The sequence below is a fragment of the Bos javanicus genome, chromosome 17 (assembly GCF_032452875.1).
Source record: "Bos javanicus breed banteng chromosome 17, ARS-OSU_banteng_1.0, whole genome shotgun sequence".
Taxonomy (NCBI): domain Eukaryota; kingdom Metazoa; phylum Chordata; class Mammalia; order Artiodactyla; family Bovidae; genus Bos; species Bos javanicus.
Genome location: NC_083884.1, coordinates 44,817,725 through 44,828,251, shown reverse-complemented (window position 1 = coordinate 44,828,251; position 10,527 = coordinate 44,817,725). Strand labels below are relative to the sequence as shown.

Below are 10,527 nucleotides of genomic sequence, written 5' to 3'. Positions count from 1 at the left end.
GAAAAAGGAAACTAAACACAAAGAAATTAGGAGGAAGGAAATAATGAACAGCAGAAATCAATTACATAGAAGGCAATGTACAGATCCTTACAGCTCAGTTGGTAAAGAATCTGCCTGCAATGCAGGAGACCTGGGTTCAATTCCTGGATCAGGAAGATCCCCTGGAGAAGAAAATGGCAACCCAATCCACTATTCGTGCCTGGAAAATCCCATGGACAGAGGTGCCTGGCAGGCTATATAGTCCATGGGGTTGCAAGAGTCAGACACGACTTAGCGGCTAAGCCACCACCAATGTACAGAAGTTGATGGAGTGGGAGAACATAGAATCTGCATCTCCTCACTACAAAGGTACCTAACCAGACACTTGCGGGACCTTGATACCCACGTGGATGGGAGCAACCCCCAAGTGATGGGGGTCAGACATGGATGGGTGGGAAAGGGTAGGAGAAGTGGAAATATGACAGGTGCCATGTGAATCCTGGGGGTGTGAGAGGGAGTTGGGAAGGAAGAGTAGAGCTAGACAGGGAGGGACCCTCAGGGATTGGAGGATCAAGGGGAATGCATCTACCATTTCCCCCCACTCTTTCTGCCCCTGGGAGCCTGCTGAAGTCCCTGGCCTAATCCTCCATACTTTGAAGCAGCAGGCACCCTGGGGTCCCCTCTGGGCTGTGCTGGGCCTAGGCCCTGCCCCCACCATTCTGAGGGCCTTTTCTGGCTGTACAGATCATGAGCCTACAGCCAAGGTTTTTTTCCAGTATTTTTTTTCTTTTGTGGTTCTGTTATAATTTCTGCTGGTTGTTTCATTTATATTTTTATTTTTCTAATATATCAGTTAATTTCCTAAATTTATTTTACTTTTTATGCTTTGTTGTTGTCCCCCTCCTTTTTTGTTTTGTTTGTTTTTGTTTCTGTTTCATTTTGCCATGCTTGGTTCATGGGCCAGAGGTCAGGCCTGAACTCCTATGATGGGAGCACTGAGTCTGAACTGCTAAACTAACAGAACCTTAGACCACAGGGACTGTTAATTGAAGTGAGGTCTTCCAGAAGTCTGCATCTGAACCTCCAGACCTGGTTCTGCCCAACTGCCTACAAATTCTAATTCTGGAAACCTCTGGCCAAACAACAGTAAGACAGGAACACAGACCCACCCATCAAAAAGAAAAAAAAGAGAGAGAGACAATAAAAAAGTATGTTACAGATGAAGGAACAAGGTAAAATCCTATAAGACCAAATAAATGAAGAGGAAATAGGCAACATACCTGAAAAAGAACTTATAGTAATAATGATCCAAAATCTTGGAAATAAAATAGAGGCACAGATAGAGAAAATACAAGAAATGTTTAACAAAGACCTAGAGGAACTAAAGGACGAACAGAGATGAACAACACAATAACTGAAAGAAAAATACACTAGAATGAATCAATAGCAGAATAACTGAGGCAGAAGAACAAATAAGTGAACTGGAAGATAGAATGGTGGGAATAATTGCTGAGGAGCAGAATAAGGAATAAAGAATAAAAAGAATTGAAGACAGTCTCAGAGACCTCACTAAGCTCACTAACATTCAAATTATAGAGGTCCCAGAAGAAGAGAAAAAGAAGGAGTCTGAGAAAATATCTGAAGAGATTATAGTTGAAAACTTCCCAAACGTGGGAAAGGAAATAGCCGCCCAAGTTCAGGAAGTGCAAAGTGTCCCACACATGATTAACCCTAAGACAAACACACCAACACACATATTAATCAAACTAACAAATATTAAGCACAAAAAAGTATTAAAAGCAGCAAGGATAAAACAAAAAATAACATACGAGGGAATCCCCTTAAGGCTACAAGCGGACTTTTCAGCAGAAACTCTGTAGGCCATAAGGGGGTAGCAGGATATGTTTAAAGAGATGAATGGGAAAAACCTACAACAGATACTACTCTATTCAGCAAGGATCTCATTCAGACTTGATCAAAAAACCAAAAGCTTTAGAGACAAGCAAAAAAGAGAATTCAGCACTACCAAGCTAGCTTTACAACAAAAGCAAAAGGAAATTCTCTAGGTAGGAAACAAAGAGATTCACAAAAACAAACCCAAAACAATTAAGAAAATGGTGATAGGAACATTCATATCAATAACTACCTAAAATGTAAATAGATGAAATGCCCCAACAGACACAGACTGATTGAATGGATACAAAAATAAGATCTGTATGTGTGTTGTCTACAAGAGACTTCAGACCTAGGGATACTGAAAAAGAGGGGATATACAGATATTCCATGTAAATGAAAATTTTTAAAAGTTGCAGTAGCAATATTTATATCAGATAAAATAGATTTGAAAAGAAATACTGTTACAAGAGATAAGTAAGGACTACATAATGATCAAGGGATCAATCCAGAAAGAAGATATAACAATTATTGATATAAACATTTATGCACCCAAGGTGGCACTAGTGGTAAAGAATCTGCCTGCCAGTGCAGAAGATGCAAGAGATGCAGGTTGATCCCTGGGTCAGGAAGATCCCTTGGAGAAGGCAACAGCAACCCACTCCAGTATTCTTGCCTGGAAAATTCCAAAGACAGAGGAGCCTGGCAGGCTACAGTCCATTGGGTTGCTAAGAGTCAGATGCAACTGAGCACAGCCAATAGTAGCACATCAATACATAAGGCAAATGCTAACAACCATAAAAGGGGAAATGGACAGTAATACAATAATAGTGGAGGACCTTAACATCCCTCTCATCAGTGGACAGATTATCAAATAGAAAATAAATAAGAAAACACCAGCTTTAAATAACAAAATAGATCAGATACACTTAACAGATATTTATAGTATATTCTACCCCAAAATGGCAGAATACACTTTTTTTTTCAATTGCACATGGAACATCCTCTAGGATAGACCACATTTTGGGTCACAAAACATGCCTTGTAAAATTTAAGAAAACTGAATTTATGTCAAGCGTCTTTCCTGACCACAATACAACACTATGAAATTAGAAATCAATTACAGAGAAAAAAAAAACTGTAAAAATGCAAACACATGGAGACTAAACAGTGTGCTGCTAAATAATACTGAAGAAATTAAACAGGAAATAAAAAATACATAGAAACAGATGACAACAAAAACATAACCCAAAACCAATGGACCACAGCAAAAGCAGTTCTAATAAGTTTATAGTAATTAATCTCAAGAAACAAAAAATATCTCAAACAATGTAATCTTACACCTAAATCTACTAAAGAAAGAAGCATGAAGAAAACCCAAAGTTAGTAGAATGAAATAAATAATAAAGATCAGAGCAGAAATAAACGAAACAGAAACGAAGAAAACAATAACAAAGATCAACAAAAGTAAAAGTTGGTTCTTTGAGAAGATAAACAAAATTGATGAATCTTTATTTAGCTAGACTATAAGGAAAGGAAAGGGAGAGAACTCAAATTGATAAAATTAGGAATGGAAAATTTCTAATAAAGGGAAAATTCCTAAAATTTTTAAAAGGAGAAATTACAACTGACACCACAGAAATATGAAGGATCTTAAGAGACTACTATAAGCAACTATAGCCAATAAAATGGACCACCTGGGAGAAATCTACAACTTTCCAAGATTGAACCAGGAAGAAGTAGGAAATATAAACAGACCAATCCTAAGTAATGAAATTGAAACTGTAATTGAAAGTCCTCCAACAAACAACAGTCCAGGACCAGATGACTATGTGTGAATTCTATTAAACATTTAGAGGAGAGCTAACACTGATCCTCCACAAACTTTTCCAAAAAATTGTGGAGGGAGGAACAGTCCCAAATTTGTTCTATGAGGCCACCATCATCCTGATACCAAAACCACACAAAGATAAAACAAAAAAAGAAAATTATAGATCAATATCACTGATGAACACAACCAAAAATTCTCGACAAAGTATTAGCAAAGAGAATCCATTAAATTAGCAAAGAGAACACATTAAAAGCATCCTACACTATGATCAAGTGGGGTTTATACCAGGAATACAAAGGTTCTTCAATATATGCAAATAAATCAATGTGATATACCATAGTAACAAAAAATAAAACCAATGTGTTCATCTCAATAGATGCAGAAAAACCTTTTGACAAAATTCAACACCCATTTATGATAAAGTGGGCACAGAGGGAACCTATCTTAACATAATAAAGGCCATATATGACAAACCCACAGCAAACATCATTCTCTAGCTAACATCATTCTCAAAGCTGAAAGCATTTCCTCTAAGATCAGAACAAAGACAAGGATGTCCATTCTTGCCAGTCTTATTTAATGTAGTTTTGGAAGTCCTAGCCAGAGCAATCAGAGAGAAAAAAGAAAAGGAACACAAATTGCAAAAGAAGTAAAACTGTCACTGTTTGCAGATGATATGATACTATACATAGAAATCCTAAAGATGCCACCAGAATACTACTGGAGCTAATCAATGAATTTGATAAAGTTGCAGGATACAAAATTAATGCACAGAAATCTCTTGCATGCCTATATACTAACAACAAAAGAACAGGAATTGAAATTAATGAAACAATCCCATTTACTATTGCAACAAAAAGAAGAAAATTCCTGGGAATAAGCCTACATAAGGAGGCAAAAGACATGCACTCAGAAAACTATAAAACACTGATGAAAAAAAAATCAAAGATGACACAAACAGATGGAGAAATATACCATGTTCTTAGATTGGAAGAATCAATATTGTGAAAATGAATATACTACCCAAAGCAAACTACATATTCAGTGCAATTCCTATAAAGTTACCAGTGGTATTCTTCACAGAATTAGAACAAAAAATCTTACAATTTGTATGGAAACACAAAAGACTCCAAATATCCAGAGTAATTTTGAGAAAGAAAAACCGAAGTTGGAGGAATCAGGCTCCCTGACTTTATACTACAAAGCTACAGTAATCAAGACAGTATGCTACTGGTACAAACACAGAAATATACACCAATGGTATGGGACAGAAAGCCCAGAGATAAACCTATACACCTATGGTCACCTAATATATGACAAAGGAGGCAAGAATACACAATGGAAAAAAGACAGCTTCTTCAATAAATGGTTCTGGGAAAGCTGGACAGCTGTATCTAAAAGAATGAGTTTAGAATACTAACATCATACACAAAAGTAAACTCAAAATGGGTTAAAGACCTAAATGTAATAAGACTGGTCACTATAAAAACTCTTAGAGGAAAACATAGGAAAAGCACTCTTTGACATAAACCATAGTAAGATCTTTTTTGACCCACTTCCCAGAGTGATGAAAATAAAATCTAAACAAATGGGACCTAATTAAGCTTAAAAGCTTTTGCACAGCAAAGGAAACCATAAATAAGACTAAAGGACCACCCTGAGACTGGGAGTAAATATTTGCAAATGAAGCAATAGAGAAAGGATTAATCTCTAAAATATACAAAGAGCTCACGGAGCTCAATATCAAAAAAACAATCCAATCAAAAAATAGATGGAAGACCTAAATAGGCATCTCCCCCCAAAAGACATACAAATAGCCAAAAGACACATGATAAAATACTGAACATCGCTAATTATGATCATTATATTTCTATCTTAGATTTCTATTATGTTACTGTAATTAGTATTATAATATACTAATTATAATTATTAGAGAAATGCAAATCAAAATTGTAATGAAGTATCACCTCACACATGTCAGAACGGCCATCATCAAAAAATCTACAAATAATAAATGCTGGAGAGGGTGTGGAGAAAAGGGAAACTTTTTGCATTGTTGGTGAAATTATAAATTGATACAGCTACTGTGGAGAACAGTATGGAGGTTCCTTAGGAAGCTAAAAATAGAATTACCATATGATCTAGTAATCTCACTACTGGGCATATACCTTGAGAAAACCATAATTCAAAAGGACACATGTATCCCAATGTTCACTGCAGCACTATTTACAGTAGCCAAGACACAGAAACAATCTAAATGTCCAATGGTAAATGAATGGATAAAGAAGATGTGGTACATATATACAATGGAATGTTACTTAGCCACTAAATGGAATGAAGTAGGGTCATTTTTAGAGATGTGGATGGACCTAGAGTCTGTCATACAGAGTGAAGTAAGCGAGAAAGAGAAAAATAGATATCGTATAACAATGCATATGTGAAATCTAGAAAAATGGTACAGATGAACATATTTCCAAGTCAGGAAGAGAGACAGATGTAGAGAATGGACATGTGGACCCAGGGGAGGAAGGGGAGTATGGGAATAATCAGGAGATTAGGATTGATATATACATTGTGCTATGCAGTGCTTAGTTGATTAGTCAGTCATGTCTGACTCTTTGCGACCCTATGGACTGTAGCCCTCCAGGCTCCTCTGTCCATGGGGATTCTCTAGGCAAGAATACTGGAGTGGGTTGCCATGCCTTTCTCCAGGGGATATTCCCAACCCAGGGATCGAACCCAGGTCTCCCACATTGCAGGCGGATTCTTTACCATCTAAGCCACCAGGGAAGCCCAAGAACACTGGACTGGGTAACCTATCCCTTCTCCAGGGGAACTTCCTAACCCAGGAATCAAACCAGCATCTCCTGCATTGAAGGCAGGTTCTTTACCAGCTGAGCTACCTGGGAAGCATGATATATACTCTACCATGTATAAAGTAGATAGCCAGTGGGAACCTGCTACAAAACACAGGAAGCGCAGCTCAGTGCTCTGTGATGATGGCTGGGGTGTGGGAAACAGGTCCAAAGAGAGAGGAGATATATGTATGTGTATATGGCTGACCACTTCATTGTACAGCAGACACTAACACAACATTGTAAAGCAATTTTTTTTTCAATAAAAAACCAACGTAGAAGAGAAAAAATACTACTGAAAGTTGATCCTGTGATTAGTAAAACTCACTTCTGGTCAAGAAGAAGCAAGAAAGAGGAAAAAAGAGCCTTGTTGGTGGCTCAGTGGTAAAGCAACTGCCTGCAAATGCAGGAGACATGAGTTTGATCCCTGACTTGGGAAGATCTCACATGTCGAGGAGCATCTAAGCCCACACGTGACAACTACTGAGCCTGTACACTAGAGGCTGGGAGCTGCAACTGCTGAAGCCCACGTGCCCTAGAGCCCATGCTCTACAACAAGAGAAGCCACCCCAATGAGAAGCCTGTGCATCACAACTAGAGTGTGGCCCCTGCTCACTGCAACTAGGGAAAAGCTTGCACAGTAAAGACCCAGCAGAGCCAGAAATAAATAAATAAACTTTTTTTAAAAAGAAAGAGGAAAAAATACATTTCCAATATCCAGAATGAAAAGGGATATCACAATAGAATTTACATCAAAGTAAATGAATGAATAAATTAATTAATATAAAATATAAGTGGAAGTAAAAGAAGGTTTTGTAATAGGCAAACACAAATGACAGTTTAGATATTGTGGACAAATTCCTTAAAAATCACAAGTCAAAATGGATACAATAAGAAAAAAACCAATTTAGTCCTAAATCTATGGAAGAAATTGATTCTAAAAATAAAAACCTTTCCACAAAAAAAGCTTGATGCCTAGATGACTTCATCAGTGAATTCTTCTGACATTTAAAGAAGAAATAATTCCAATTCTGTAAACATTGGAGTTATTATTCCAGAAAATAGAAAAAGTTAGAGCATACTTTCCCCAAATATTTGAGACCTGCATAACTTTGGTGCCAAATCCAAACAAGCACATTAGAAAAATTGAAAACGTAGACATTTCTTTTTTATGAAGAGAGACTCAAAAGTCATAAACAGGTGTAATCTAGTGATATTTAAAAATTATATCATGAGAGATTCTTACAGGACATGGTAGAACCCTCTGGCTATTTGAACACTCTAACCCAAAACACAATCACACCAAATCATCCAATTTACATTAACAATATGAATGACAAAAAGGAAGAAGAGACTTCTGTATGCTCTGTTTTCTCAGTTTGGCCACGTGGTAGATACTGTGTCTTTAAAGACCATGAAGATGAGGGGCAAGCCTTTGTTACATTTAAGGAACTGAGTTCATCTGCAAGTGCCTTGAGATAGTTACAAGGATTTCCATGTTATGGCAAACTGATGTGAATCCAGTATGCAAAAACAGATTCGGACATAATATTATAAAATGTGTAGCACTTTTGCTGAAAAAAGAAAAAAGCCAAAACTGTGGAACTGACTGCAAAAACCAACCATGGACAAAAAGCCTGGTCAGGGAACACCAAATTCAGCTAATACCCAAGGAAATGCAGCACTGATCCTCAGGTTCCTGATTACCCTCCAAACAGTACTTTATTCCTTAATAATTTACCAGAAGAGACTAGTGAGATGATATTATCCATGTTGTTTAACCAGTTCTTTGGTTTTAGGGAAGTATGTTTAGTACCTGAGAGGAACTGACATTGCTTTTGTTGAATCTGAAAATGATGGACAGGCTGGAGCTGCCAGAGATGCTCTACAGGGATTTAAGATCACATTGTCCCATGCCATGATGATAACCTATGCCAAGAAATAACATTTGGGATAACTGTCTTTAAAGGACTGGTATTATTTATAGATTTTGTTTTGATAACATTTGGCCAGGCCATTTTAATAGTTGGGGGGAGAGGGGAAGTGTATGTGAAATTGTTGAAAGGATTTAAAAAACTTACGTGGTCTTTGTTTAGCCTTAGTGAACTATGAACTACGAAAGCCTTAATTTTGTACAATAAAACTTTTATTTGTATTCTGTAAAAAAAACTATATCATGATCAAGTATGGTTTATACTATCCATTCAAGGATGGTTTAATGTTAAAAAAAAAAAAAACACCACACAATCACTGTGATCCACCACATTTACAGAAGAAAGGAGAAAAACCAACTCAAAATATGCAAAAAAAAAAAGTTGATGAAATTAAACAGGTATTTAAAGCAAAAGTTCTTAAAACTATTAATAGGAACTTCTTTAATCTGATAAACCATATCTACAAAAAAAATCTTTCAGAGATACTTCATGATGCAAACACATAATTTAATTTTAGATGACAAAATAATGTACTATTCTCTCCTTACATATAAGAATAGAAAAAATTACAACTATTATCTCTTTAATTCAACAAGGAATATTGGTGTTCCTACCCAGTGCAATAAGTTTTTTTTAAAGTGTGAGGATTAGAAAGAATGAAGGAAAACTAGTCATTCTTACACACTATATTTATGTACTTAGAAAACCCAAAAGAATCTACAAATAAACTCTTGGAATTAAGTGAATTTAGCAGAGCTGTTAGTTATTGACATAATGTCAATATACAAAAGTCAACTGTGTTTCCATATCTTACAAAACAATTAGATAATGGACCTAACAGTACCATTGACAATAGCATCAAAAATATTAGAAAAAAGTCTAAAGAAAGGTGAAAAGCCTCTATATAGAAAACTACAAAATATTACTTGAAATTAAATAAATGAGATCTATTTTGTATTTGTGGATTGGAAGACTCGATATTTTTCTTAAACATTTCCCAAATTGATTGATAAATTCAATACCATCTCAGAGTTATAGTAGATGCATTTTTGTCCATAAGCTTATTCTGAAAATCATGTGAAAATGCAAAGGTGAAGCATAGCAAAGATAAACAGGAGGAAAATTGAAGGATACACACTGAATATCAACTTATCCCATGATTAAAATTATATAATTTTCTATAAAGCTAGACAAACAGAGCAATGAATGACATATCCTTTGAGAACCCAGGAGACCCACACATGTACCATCATCTGATTTCAGACAAAAAGTGCCACTTCAATGCAGTGGTGAAGACACCCTTTTTAATAAATGAGCTAGACCAACTGGGTATTCTGTGGAGGGGATTCGACACCTCCATATATCATACCATGAACTAAAATTATTTCCAAGTGAATTGCACACCTAAATATAAAGGGGGAAAAGAGACCTTCTAGAAGGTTAAAGAGGGGGAAACTGGTAGCTTTTGAGAAGGCAGGTCAAGCGCAAAAACAGGAAAAGCTAATGTTTGGTGACTTAAGTCAATGGTGGTTACTGTGGAGGGATAGTGACTGGACGTGGGCATGAAAGAGCCTTCAAACGTGCTGGAAGTGGTGAGGATAGTGTCTGCACATGAAAAACTCAGAGGTAAACCCTAAAGATCCATGCACTTTATGTAAGTTGTAAAGATAGAGAATCAAAACATCAAGAACATTCACAATGTGCTTTCATTCTCTTGGACTTGTATGTCTGTTGAACTTTTCGCATGTAATATTATGTAAATCTAAAACATTTTTGGTTAAATAGGCTGTTTTTAAACAACAGAAATAAACAGATTGATTTCTTCATGCTCTACACAGAGTAGGGAATCAGCAACTCCTGAGAAGATGGGTTCCTCAAACACAGGGACACTCATTCGTCTGTGACGTCAGTGTCCACTGTGGACCTGGACTGTGACCAGCATTGGGAAGGTGGACTGAGTGGTAAGGATGCAGGTTACACTGGGACTCCCCTCCTCCTCTCCCACCCTGTAGTTCAGGGTGCTTCCAGGTGACAG

At 36.6% G+C, this 10,527-nt stretch overlaps 1 pseudogene; it reads left to right on the top strand.

Annotated features, from left to right (window-relative positions):
• The first annotated feature begins 4,330 nt into the window (after positions 1–4,330).
• LOC133228700 (U2 small nuclear ribonucleoprotein B''-like) lies at positions 4,331–8,730 on the top strand (annotated as a pseudogene).
• Positions 8,731–10,527: the final 1,797 nt, after the last annotated feature.